A 13,143-nucleotide genomic window follows, 5' to 3' on the forward strand; every position below is an offset into this window, starting at 1 on the left:
TGTGAGCAGCACCTTTGAAATAGTTGTGTTCCGGTTAGCTAAATTCAGATCACTCGGGAGCCAGCCTGGGTCTCAGCACTGACCAGAGCTCTTTAGATGTCTCTAGGATACAGTGGGGTGAGACCTATGCTGACATGTTTGCAGTTAGCATGACAGGTACTTTTAAAAAAAAAGACATAAACGTGTGTCTTGTTCTCACGACTTTCCTTCTCTCAGTTCCAAGCAGACTGCCAGGCCAAAAGATCTCTCAGTAGCAGACAGGTTAGCAGCCTGGTGTGAGCAAGGCAGACTCCATGCTACTTACAGATTCCTTCTCTCTTTTTTGGAAAAATGTGAGTTAATGGGAGCCGCCTGGAAGGAGAGCGTCTGAGAGAAAGGGATAAAGGAAAGAGAAGGAATCCGGGGCTGGCAATGGTACTGCGGGCGTCTATGGAAAGTGCTTGGACTTCAGGGGAGCATCTGTGGGAGCCCTTCAAGGCCACGACTGAGGTCCCAGACGAGACATGGCAGACACAGTCAAAGACCCAAAGACGTCATTCAAGTAGGGAGCACAGGTTAGCAGATGCTGCACATCTCTGAGGAAGCTTCGGAAACAATGGACACGGGGGTTCCTGTATTTCTAGAAAAGTCAGGTTTAAGGCATTTAAAGACCAATAGGAAATGTACTACTTCTTACACACTTGGGTTTATGGATGAAGCATTGTGTCCATTAAAATAATAATTATGTTATTAAAACTTTTTGAGTAATCGCTATTTTTCTGACACCAGGCTAAGACACCTTAATTCATCATATTTTAGCCTTGCACAAAGCCCGGAAGTGTGTTTTCCTCTTTCCACTTACAGAAGAGAAAACCTAGTCTCAAAGAAGGAACTCAGTTTCTTCCAGGTCACGTGCTGATTACTCAGATGAGGCTTAAACCGAAGCAGGATTTTCCCCAGGCTCGTGCTTCCCCTGTGTGCACACAAATGTGCCCAGTTTCTCTGATGACCATGAATCCTTAACAGTGCACTATAGGCAATGAGAGCTTTGGGGAAAATATTGTATGTTGATTCTTAAAGGGATGGGTTGATGGAACCAAAAGCAGGGGATGATAACAAACCTAAAATCTGGGACCAGATTGCCTGGGATGGAAGCTTGCCCCATGGCTACTAGCTGGGTGAATTGTCATTCATAGGGCTTGACTTCTTGCAACTATAGAATGGGTTTATAGAGTTGGAATAAAAATATACAGTGTTTAGAATGTTGCCTGCCATTCTGAGGATAGGCTGAGTTGTAGCTGCCATTGTTTAGGTACAAGACAGAGCCCTTCAATGTTTGCACTGGTCCCTGGTGGGGAGTGTGTGTTCTTACTGTGTAGCTGACCTTGTATCTCATTCCCAACTGGCTTTCCTAGGAATGAGAAGAGTGTTGCGTTTACGCGTGTATCCTCCACTCCTACCACACTGAGCCCTCTGTACTCACGACAGTAAGGGCTCATTCAGTGTCCAGTGAAGAAGGAATGGCTGCTTGAGAGTTCCGAGGGATTCTGGGAGGCAGTCTGGACAGATGGGGACAGGAGGACAAGCTGGTGCGTACCAGGTAGCCAGAGCAGAGCGGGTGGGGAAGGAAGGTTAACTAGCTTGTGTACCCAGGAGTTGGAGGCGGCAAGCTCCCCCAGGCATCCCTTGTAGTTGGTTCTTCAGAGCTGCCTTTGATGTCAAGACCAGGCTGGTAGCCCCAAAGGGCATAATTACCAGAGAAGTGGCCTTGATGTTAATCTGTGGGACCGTGTTAAATTTTGGTAGACTGCCTTTCTTTTCTTTGGTCTTGGAAAATTTTCCTCTTCTGCCTACCCTTCCAGCTCCAGCCATAGTCATTCTAGATCCTTCTCTAACTATTTGTTAGATCGAGGGACAGTCTTCCCAATACATTGAGTCTAACTAATATGTCCCTGAGGGAAATCCAGGGGAGTGGGAGACAGTGGGGCTTGGCAGCATCCGGTCTCTGTAGAAGAGGACCAGAGATTGGGGACACATGCCACATGTTTTAACTTTGGAAAATGTAAGTAGTTTATAAAATTTTAAGAAATAGGGCTTTTATACCCCCCATGTTCTCACATGCCCAGTGTGCATACATTCTGTACGTTTAGGTACGTGTTTTGTGATAGCAGGATGCCACTTCTTAGCATGGCGGAGGTGATAATCTGGTCTGAACGTGGAGAATGGAAGCCGCAGTGTTAGCATCTGGAGCAGGGATCCTGTGTTAACTGCGGTTTCTGGATCCATGGGGCTAGTCTCTAATGTTCTACACTTCAGGGCCTGCAGGAACAGGTGCTGGAAAGCCGAAGGAAAACCGGGACGCCGGAGTGGACCAGTTGAGGTCTCAGAAAGCATCCTCCTTAGGAAAAGCATGCGTGTACCCTGGGAAGAAGGGCCTGCTGGCCACAGAAAGGGAGCAAGGCCTCCTGTGCCTCTTTCTAAAGGAACCTGGTATTTAAACAAGCTCTGGGAGCTGAGTATTTGCTCAGAGGCTGCCCTTCTGGGCTGGTCATGCTGTCTTGGAGCCGGCCACCGAAGCCCTATCCAGCTTTTTGTTATGATTTCTCAGAACTGGGAGAAGCTAGAAAGACAACCCAGACAACTATTGCTCCCATCTCTGATGCCTCCCCAGCCTCTCCTCCCTTCAACTGTGTGTTGGTTTTCAATCTTCTAAAAGTGTAAAATCTTTGACCTGCCAGACTCCTACCCCAACGTTCCTCCTAGAGTACTGTGTGTGTGTGTGTATGTGTGTGTGTGTGTGTGTGTGTGTGTGTGTGTGTGTGTGTGTAGAAAGATAAAACCATTTCTTCAGAATAGGCAGGGTAGGCATAGAGGACTAAGAGCGGTATACAAACAGGTTAGAATTAAGGCCTTCAGTGAAGCCAAGATGTGGTTTAATTTCCCATCTGCATGATCACCATTACAATGCATGTTATTGAATATAAAGATAAATCCGGCTCTGTTCCTAATAGCTTTTAATTTCCACCAGACCTGATTATATCGATGCAGGCTCCTTGTGGGAGTTTCCCAGCATGCTCTTCCCCAGCATCCTGACTGGCTTTCTTAGCCCCAGTGGGGAGTTTTGGACACAGCTCAGATGCCAGCCAGATGTATCCCCTGCTGCCCTGGAAGATGAGCCTGGCTGAGCTGCCTTGTTAGTGTGGATTGGGGCTCTTGGATGCTAGGCTGCCACTGGGCCTTGGTCCAGCATGGGGGTGTATCAGGGACTCTGCATCTTGAGGGAGGGGACAAACAGGGACAAAGGGAATCTGTTTGGCAGGGGATCTCTCTGAAAAAGCCCTTGCTTTAAGGATTCTCATCAGACAGTGCCTTGCCCTGGTACCCACCTTACCAGACTTCTGAACCTCTCTAGTGACTGGTCCCAGACTAGAGGGTCTCAAGGTTTTCCATGGACTTCCCCATCTCTCTCCATTTGTCTCTGATGTTGTCCTGGCCTGACTTATCTACCCATGTCTTCTTCCTATCACGACCCTAGTCATCCTTTCTCCTGGGACTTGGTGCCCATGTGTCCCTTTCCATGAGCCTATACCACAAGCCTGACGCAGATGTTATGGATCCTTTGGCTCTGTTCCCATTATTTCTAACCGTCTGCGCAGGAGGGTGTGCGGTTTTCTTTTCCCATCATTTTTTCCCCGGGACCAGCGTAACACTGCAACAGAATGATTAAAAATAACAAGATTAAGGGTGATGCCCATCATGTATGGAGCCCTCTTTTTGGGTTAGGCATTCCATGTATTCGATCGCTAATCCTCACAATCACATTTTAAGACAAATCATGCCCTTTCCCCCCATTTATAAATGACAATATAGAGGCCCATGGAAGTTAAGCATCTTCCTCGTGGCCATACAGATGATTGGGGAAGGGGTGTTTTATGGTATATTCTGCTTCCTGCTGATTTTCTAGAGCAGGTTCCCCAGAAGAAGTTTTCTATGTTGTTCTTGGACTTCAGTCCAGAAGGGAGAGCCTGTCCCCGACTCCTAAACTTGCCTGGGAACAGAAACATGTCACTAACTACCCAGCTCTGACTGTGTGTGTAGTGACCAAAGGCTTTGGCCTTTCTGATAGAGAACAGACTTCCACCTTGGAGACTAGTGGACAAGATAGCCATTCTCCCATGAAGGCTGTATGGACACCAGCTGTTGGTTCTAGTGGGAGACATAGGGACCTGGGCCATGACCTTGGAACTAAGCCCTGACCTCCTGCCTCAGCTCTGATGTCTAGAGATGTATGATCCCAATGCCCTAAACAGATGTAAGCTGGCTTTGGCTCTGGAATGCAGATTTGCTTTATGAATTACATTTCGCATATGCTGACCTTAAGGCAACTTCAGTTCTGTGTGTCTTCTCTAAGTAAAAAGGCTGTGAGAGGCTGGACACAAACACGAAGGGGATAGCGGTCCCAGGACACCTTTAAGAGGCCATAAGTAAGCTACAAGTGAGCTTCTGGAATTACAGGGTTGGAGAGGGCCCTGGTGTTGTGGGAACTCCTTCAGTCAATAGCCTTAAATATATGGCCCACTTTGGGCATGGTCAAATGTACCATATATACAGATGTAAAAAAATGTACGTAGCTCCTTAGCTGCTGGATTCGGTTTCTGTTCCCCGCTCATGCAGAAGACTGCTGATCTGCTAGTCTACCCCTAAATAAAGAGTCTTTATTATACTCAATTCTGAGCTAGTGGGCTACTTTATTCTAATCCCAACAGACTGGCACCCAACGTGGGTCACAGAGCTGAGTCTTTTTGGTGACTGGTGTGAAACTCAGGCCTAGACCTCTGCTCTCAGGCCAGTTTCTTGGCTGCACATGTTTAGGGCACACAATTTTAATGACTTTTGGGGGGGTTGATTTATTTGTTTGCCATAAGCTTCCCACTTTCTTTGTGTAAACTCTACCCACCCTCCAAAGTATTTTCAAATAGCCCTCTGCTCTGACTGCTGCTGAGATGGGGTTTGACCACCACCCAGACTGGCCTCTTCCCGGGGACACCCTTCCACAGTCTCTCCTAGCTTTATTATTCCTGTCTTGGCTCATTAATGGTGTTTTAGAACCCATGTCACCCCTCCAACAGGGGCGTGGCACCCTCTAGGACATGTCTTTACCCAGCTCCTTTGCTCTGATGGTCAGCAATGGGGATGAAGTGCCTGCCATAGCACTAACCATTGGAAGAGAAAATTGAGAGGTCTGCCTAAGGAGTGCGTGGCATTGGCAGGATGTGCCAGGAGAGGAAGTCAGCCTTGAGAAAGTTACAAAGACAAGCACAGGTGACCAAGATCCTGTTTTGGCTTGGTTTTTAACTTAAATATTCTATGATTGTATCTGGTCATTGTGGGGGTAGACCAGATGCCTGGGTTTGTGGGGATATGCATCTCTGACTCCCTTGTGCTTGGTGGTCACTTCTGCAAACCTGTGCACAGAGGACATCAGCTCCCCTGCTGCCTCTGTCTGCTCTGTGCGCTCAGGCCCGAGTTTAGGGATGTAAGTGTTCCCTCTGAACAACAGTCTATACCACACTACTGGGTTATGCTGTTTGCGCCATAATTGCTATTGTGTCCATTTTGGTTATGAGGGTGCACAGCTAAGTTTGGTGACTTGTGTGGTGAGAAGAGAAAATTAAAGGGGAGAAAATTAATGCATATTAAACTACACACTGTAGGGTTTGGGGGTAAGTTATTCACAGGTCATTGTGTTTCATTCTCCTGCTGAGTCTAGGAGGGAAACACCTCCATTTGTGGATTTAAAGAAAATGATACAGAGAGACCGGGCAGTTTGCTCCAGCACACACAGCTTCCACCAGGCAAAACCTGAAACTCTTGTTCCTGGACCCCAAGCTCTTTCCTCGTGACAGTGACTCTGGCCTTCCAGCAATCATAGTTTCTCCTCTTTCCTCTGGGAAGGCGGCTAGTTAGAGGAGAGTCAGCTGACCCTTCTGTTTCTCTTTGCTTTAGCCAAGAAGGAAACACGGAACTCAAATAGTCCTAAATTCTTTTCTCACGTACAGAGAGGATGTCCTGTCTTCTGAAATCTTTAAACAGATTTGTCAAAAACTGGGCATGATGACATATTCCATGGCATTTGAGAGGTGGGGATTGAAGCATCAGCAGTTTGAGTCTAGCCTTTGCTGCATGAGGTGTTGTCTCAAAAACAAAAACAAAAACAAAGAACAAAAGAAAACCCTTAAATTTAACACACTTTGCAAGTTAGAAATTCAAAGATACCTCCAGGAACCACAAAGGCACGCTTTCTCCGGTTCAGTGGCCCACAGTGATGGATAATCACAATAAAAATGGGTAGGAAGCAGTGAATGGGCAGTGACCAGCACCTGTGCGCTCCTGTGATATGCTCGCTCCCTGGGTCTTGTCATTTCATCTCCATGTGTATCCTACCTAGCAGGTTCTCTTACTGTCCCCTGTCCAGTGTCAAGGGTCTGAGATGCATGGAGGTCGGCCACCTGCCTCAGGCCCCGGATAGGGTCTTCAGCCAGTGCGGTATGATTTCCCTCATGGGCTCCCTCACCATCTGTGTTCGACGCTGCCTTTTTCTGTGTTGCTCTCAGTGCAGAAACCAAGCCTATTTGCAGTTATCCTATCTCTGAGCCCTCCCAACCACATCTGTGTGAGACACAGATTTAAGGCACTCACTGATGGTGAACCAAGGCTTGGGGTGGGGCTGTAAGGCCACTAGGAAGAGCTCAACTGGACTCTGGTTTTGCAAGCCCTTTTCCCCGGGAGCTCTGGAGGCTCCCAGGGACTCTGTCCAATGTCCCAGCAGGCAGCCTGTTCTGCAGTCATTCGCCAGTTGGTTGGTTCCAGAACCATCAGCCTGGCTCCCCAGTCAAGCAGAAATGTCTGTGTTCGCAGGTGCCTCTGGCGGTGTGTGCATGTGTCGTGTTTTGCTTTTCCACTTAGTTCGTGGCAAGCTCTGCATTTCCAGAGCACCCACTGGGTGAATTTCAGCAGATTTAAGGCAGTTGCTGGCAAACGCCCTGCCCCAGGATCATGCTGTGACAGTGGACACAGAACAAGCAGCATTGTTTGGTTAAGTTGGCACCTCTGTAAGTTACCCTGAAATCAGAGCAGAATTCTTTATAGAAGGTTATCCTATACATAAATCATCATTAGACCACCTCATTTTTGTTTAATGCCTACCTAACTGTGCTGCAGTCTAAAAATGTGTGTTTAGTGAAGTCAAGGGTTGCAGGGAAATTATAGGGTTTTCAAAAACCCATTTGCTTTGCCAGTGCTCACATCAGAATCAATCTTACCTTCAGTTCTCAATCGCATTGCAAACAGGCAGCATTGCTTGCCGAATCCTGGCATTTAATATAGGGTAGCGTTTATTCAGAAGGAGCCAACAGCGCTTGCAGAATGGCGGAGCTATGTATAGATGCCACTTCCTGCCAAGCCTGTGATTTTGAACTCTGTGGCGTATCCATAAGCCGTTTCTGCCACGGTGATGATTTATGTATAGCGAGAGCCATAGCCTTGGCCACGACCACAGCCACAGCCACAGGCCACAGCCACATAGAGATGGTGCCCAGGTTGTGAGTGTTAAGGACGAGTGGACTGGGCTGAGTTTGGGGGTGACATCTGTAAGGCTGTCTATCAGTACACAGTAGGTACTTGGACAATATAGCCAGGGCAGTGGCCGGCTCTCTGGTCTGGGTAGGAAAAGAAGTGAGTTCAAGAGAAAGGGTATATAGTACTGCCTGGCCCTACAGTGGCTAGGATGAAGTCACTGCTCATTTGGACCCCCCCAAACCAGCAGGACACGTTTGGAGTCTCTAATGGGATGAAGCTGTATGGCAAAGAATGTAGGGTTATGGCTCAGGGATTAGGGTTCAAATCTGACCCGACTCATCACTTTCCATAAACAGCTGGGCAAGCCCTTTAGCCTGGTAGAGCTTCATAGTCATCCGGTCTTTGGTTTGCTTGCTTTTGTTTTATTTTATTATTGTTTTTTTGAAACAGGGTTTCTCTGTGTAGCTTTGGAGCCTGTCCCGAAATTCTCTCTGCAGCCCAGGCTGGCCTTGAGCTCACAGAGATCCACCTGCTTCTGCCTTCCAAGTACTGAGATTAAAGGTATGTGCCACTATGCCCAGCATGGTCCTCAATTTTGAGGATGATAAATTACATGCTTTTTTCTGTATAAGGGAAATCTATTCTCCATATCGATGACATTTTTTTCATGCAGATTTGTTGTCTACATAAAGGCATTTTATATGCAGAATGTTGATTCCTTCTGCTTCCAGGAAGACGTGCACCAAACCCTTGGGCCACAGCTGGAGTCCTAAGGAGTTTCGGCAAGGGCTTAGATGGAACCTCAGAAGGTTCTGGGATAAAGGCTTCAAAACCAGAGTCCAGTGGAGCACCTCCTGGTGGTACATCCTGGGTCAGGCCTCACAGCCCCACCACCTCTCTACCCCAGGCCTTCATTTCTCTGTCTGTTTAAAGAATCTGTTGGATCGTGAAGAGTGAGCACGGAAGTGTGAACATAGAGGTGTGAACAGGTGGACAGGAACCTATCTACAGGGACTCAGGTGGCCTTCAGGGCTACAAGGAAAAGAGTGTTGAGGCAGCCCGATGATGTGGCAGAGGCAGGAAGCTCCCTGGCATGTGCTCCTGCGTTGGTGGTCACCTGGCTTGCACACTCGGACCTGCAGAGCCTATGTCTGCAAGTCCCCCTCTGCATTAGTTACTCTTCTCGTCACTGTCGCCGGCAAAATGCAGCCTAACAGAGGAGAGGGCTGTTTTGGTTTTTAGTGTGAAGATGGGAGTGCATGGGGGAGCGGGAAGCATGTTGTCAGGAGTGGATCCAGGAGGCAGGGTTGGAAGCATGAGGCTGCTTACTCACATGTTCAGAGAGCAGAGAATATAGAGAAGACAGGAAGCGAGACAGTGCTATAAACCTCAAAGATCTCAGCTCACCCTATCCATGCCTCCATCCCATCCATGCCCCCACCCCATCCATACACCCTCTACCCCTACTGATACCCCCATCAACCCACACCCCAACTCTATGATCCTCTTCTCCCAGCTAGGGTCTACCTCTGGAAGGTTGCACATCCTCCCTCAACACCAGCACCAGCTGGGGACTAAGAGTTCAAACACAGGAGCCTGTATTCAACCCTATCACCTGCCTGTAGGCAGAATGCAATGCAATGGAGAAGAGGAGGGACACAGTGCTTTGGACCAGGCCTCTAAGCTAGAGATATGTCCCTCTAGCATCGGAGGTTCTTCCCTCTCTCTGCAGTGTTACAGAGGTGTGGGGCTGAGAGTACTGTCTCATACCCATGACTTTATGGGCATAGAATCTGAGTGAGCAGAGAAGACAGCCGAGAAGATTGAAACGGGTGAAAGCAAGGGGCCCTGAAGATGGTGGTGGAGCAGGCTGGGGTCTTGGGCTGTGAGTTAGTTGCTGCCCAAGTATTGTGGTGCCAACAACTAGATAATGAGCGAGCTGACTTTCCCAGCTCTCTTTGTGGGCTGAGACTTTGTATAGCAAACATGTTCCTTCTTAAAGCACATGGCAGAAGTCTCCCTGAGGAAGATGCAGAACTGGAAAGAGCTTGCACCTAGACAGGGTCTTGACCCCTTTGGCAAACCTCTATCTCCTCTATTGTAAATTGCAATATTTACATTGCAATCCATAACAGTGGCAAAATTGCAGTTATAAAGTAGCAAGGAAATAATTTTGTGGCTGGGGGACACCACAACATGAGGAACTGTACTGAAGGATCACAGCATTAGGAAGGTAGAGAAGCAACATTCTAGATTCTAGAATGTTCCAAAGCATACCACTACAAGGCATCGTCTAAGGAAGCTGGTCGGAGAGGCCTCCCTGGAGATGTGGCTGGGCATAGCAGTCTGTGGCTGTGTGGCACCGTATATTGCTTCAGTTCCTTCTCGTATGTTGGCATATGCAACCCCAACTGACTGAATTTTTAGTTCATTATTTAAGCTAGCAAATGTTTCTTGAGCACTTCCTGTGTACAAGATGCTGTATTATGCAGACAGTGATTCCCAGGGGGTCTTTGCTTGAGGACCCTAAGGGATTGGGGTGGGGAAATTCCTCTTCCCACACACCCAAGAAACTCAAAATGGGTATGTAGGCACATGTATAAATAGTATGCACAATATAATTTGTTCATATTGAATATGTATGTGTGAGCATTCACACACACACTGCTTGTCTACTTTGTCACCTGCCTAGAACTCTAGCAATTCCCAGAGCAGAGACTTGAGGGAGACACCGTGGTTTCCTGTCATGTTAAATGGCATCTTGGAGCCTCCCTCTCGGGGTGCAGTTCATGAACTAGGGGCTGGGAGGACTAGGCCTTGCCTCAGACAAAGAGGTCAGTTCCCGTCCCCTCTTTATGTGTAAATGTTCTGAATTTTCTAGATAGCTTTGGTTCATTATATAATGGGATCCATTAGGCACAGAAGGGCGGGCAGAGGAATGGGCACAGGAAGGGAGCACTCATTCTGTTTTTGAGGGACTTACTGTCTGACAGACAAGATGAACTCAGGATACTGGTATTCCCCAACTCGAGGCAGTGTGCGATGAAGGTGTGAGTGACGTTAATTTCTCTGGTCCAAAGTTAGGGAGGCATCTCTAATGCTCGGATAAGGGACCTTTCCCAAGGGGCCTACAGAACACATCCACGGGGTAGGCTGTAGGCTGGTTGAACACTTGCCAGATGTCAACTATAGAGTCACCTGGGAGCTTTCAAGAGCACCAGTGTCTTCACAGACAGACAGACAGACACACCCATGCCCACACGTGCACACGTGTACACCCCCCCCCAACACACACTATCACAGTTGAGCTTCAGGTAAAGGAGACCACAGGAGGAAGCAAATGCTTGGGAACAGTCTGGCTTGACTGGAGCTCAGGAGTGGACAACAGTGGGAGTGGCTGATGCTGCATGAGCCATATGTCATTACAGGGCGATGGGGAGCCACTGAAGATTTTGAGTGGGGTGGGGAATGTTCAATGGTTTCTCCAGGAAGAGAGAGATGGTCCTCAGCCTGAGGTACTGGAGACCAGGTCTGCCTTTAAATTTCCCAGAGATTATTGCGAGGCAGTCTTAGGGAGGCGGGACATGGATCTACCTTTCTTCTACATCCCACACTTCCATCGTGCTCTAGTCCACTTCTTCATAATCTCTTATTCCTGATGCTAAAGCTAGAACTCTGACATAATCCTCAAATCGGAAATGTTTGGAGCAGCAATGTTGTGGAACTTTTCCTGGGGAGCCGTGAACAAAGGTCTAGTCACTCCATCAGTGACAGACCAAAGGGAAGACGGCACCCAAGTCTAGTGAGTCAATGAGTTCATGGGGTTCCTTACAGGAGTACAGGTGACTCAAAGCCAAGCTTTAGCACCCCAAGGCTACCGCAGCATGAGTGATGTCTCAAAAAAGTTGCATCCCTGGCACAACTTGTGGGCAGTTTCATGGAAGCGTTCCCTCTCCATAGCAACTGTTCACGATTTGTGTAACCTCCAGGAGGAGCCTTACACAGCTTTTTGCTTTCTGAGCTTCCTGAATCTCCTGGGTTTCCTGAATCTAAAGAAGGAACCTGCTAAACAGCAACCAACCTGATGTCACAAATAGAAAACTCCACACCTGGTCTCCTTTATGGGTCTCAGCACTAGACAGTCACACTAAAAACACTGTGTGAGATTGCCTTCAGGTTATGGAGACAAGGTGTGCTTGAAACGGAAGTGATTTTAGTACTTAGACTTGGGTCTCATGCTGGAGAGACCTCACTGTATGTACACAAATATCCCAAAATCTAAAACATTTGGTCTCTAGACACTTAGCCTTTGGGGATGAGCTAGGCTTTATTGTGCTCTTACAGCCTGCACCATACTTTGGTATGCATTCAATTTGATTTAATATTGAGTCTGCTGAACATAGAAGCCAGTCCCTTCATTTGCAGATGAGCCCACAGAGACCTAGCAGCTACTGTATCCCTCTAATTCCCTGAAAGGGGCAGACCTCAGAGGCAGCTTCTGTGCTGAAGTGAGACCCTCTACAAGTGTAGGCATAGGTGTGACCTTATGTTTTCCAGAACATCTCATCTGCGTCCTTACTCGGTCAACCTGTAGACCACAACTAGCTAAAGAAAATAGTAAAACTTCCACATTGTTCTCCTGACCAAGTTCACCTCCTCAAAGCCCTTTCAGGCTGTCTGATCTCATTTGATATTTTTATTTTTGTAGACGAGTGACTGAGACTCAGGGAGATGCCTTTCATGATGCCAGGGAGTAGCGGCAGGATGGGAGAGGAGGTGGTTCAGAACTGTATGGGATTTGGGGCTATCATAAAGGACACAGCACTTGCCGTGTGACAGACTTTGTCAGAACTGCTTTATCCAAATTAACTCTGAATATTTAAAGAAGGAGAGGGGCCAGTGCACACAATGATGTACCCACTTTGTCTTCCTGGGACCTAGGTTTCTGAGGGCATCTCATCTCACAAGATATTCCATTGGGGCTACCTGGTTCTTGGCTCCAAGGTCCTCCATAGGGCTGGATCACATGCAGGAAGTGAGCAGAAGAGTAATGCAGAAAACAGGCCTCAGATCTGCACTCTAGTCCCCAGGATGCCCCTGGGCCTCAGTACCACTCTCGGGCCCTCAGTCTGAGCATGTGCAGGTTGAGATCTCTGGCGTGAGGCTGGGATTAGATCGAAAACTCACATCAGAGGCCAGGTGTTCGGTATGACCTCTTTCTGTCTGTTCTCCCTTTTCCTCTTCTCCTTTGCATAGCTTCTTCTTATAGCCACATGCTGTCTCGGAGTATATTGGTATACCTCCAAGCAAGTAGGAAGCATGCAGAAGGTTCTAGCTTCTGCTTCCTTCATCTCTAAACAATGGTATGGCCTCTCTCTGCATGTTGCTGTCCTGATCTGCAAGGCCAGAACAGGCAAAGTCCTTCAGTCTCTTCCTGCTCCATGCAGCTCAATAAGCTCTGTCGAGTCACACTGGGTGCTGGGGGTGTGGTGACAGGTGGGTGCCCTACACTGGAGAAATAGACATATTAGTAAAAACACTCTAAGGTGTATATTAAGAAATCCTCACACAATCAGCACAAGTGGA

At 47.8% G+C, this 13,143-nt stretch overlaps 1 protein-coding gene across 1 annotated transcript in view; it reads left to right on the forward strand.

The window, feature by feature from the left end:
• The window catches only part of Dscaml1 (DS cell adhesion molecule like 1), a 331,942-nt gene that overhangs the window by 21,267 nt on the left and 297,532 nt on the right, over positions 1-13,143 (forward strand). The gene's annotated exons all lie outside the window — the stretch shown is intronic.

This window comes from Myodes glareolus, chromosome 4 (genome assembly GCF_982192425.1).
Source record: "Myodes glareolus chromosome 4, mMyoGla1.1, whole genome shotgun sequence".
Classification (NCBI taxonomy): Eukaryota; Metazoa; Chordata; class Mammalia; order Rodentia; family Cricetidae; genus Myodes; species Myodes glareolus.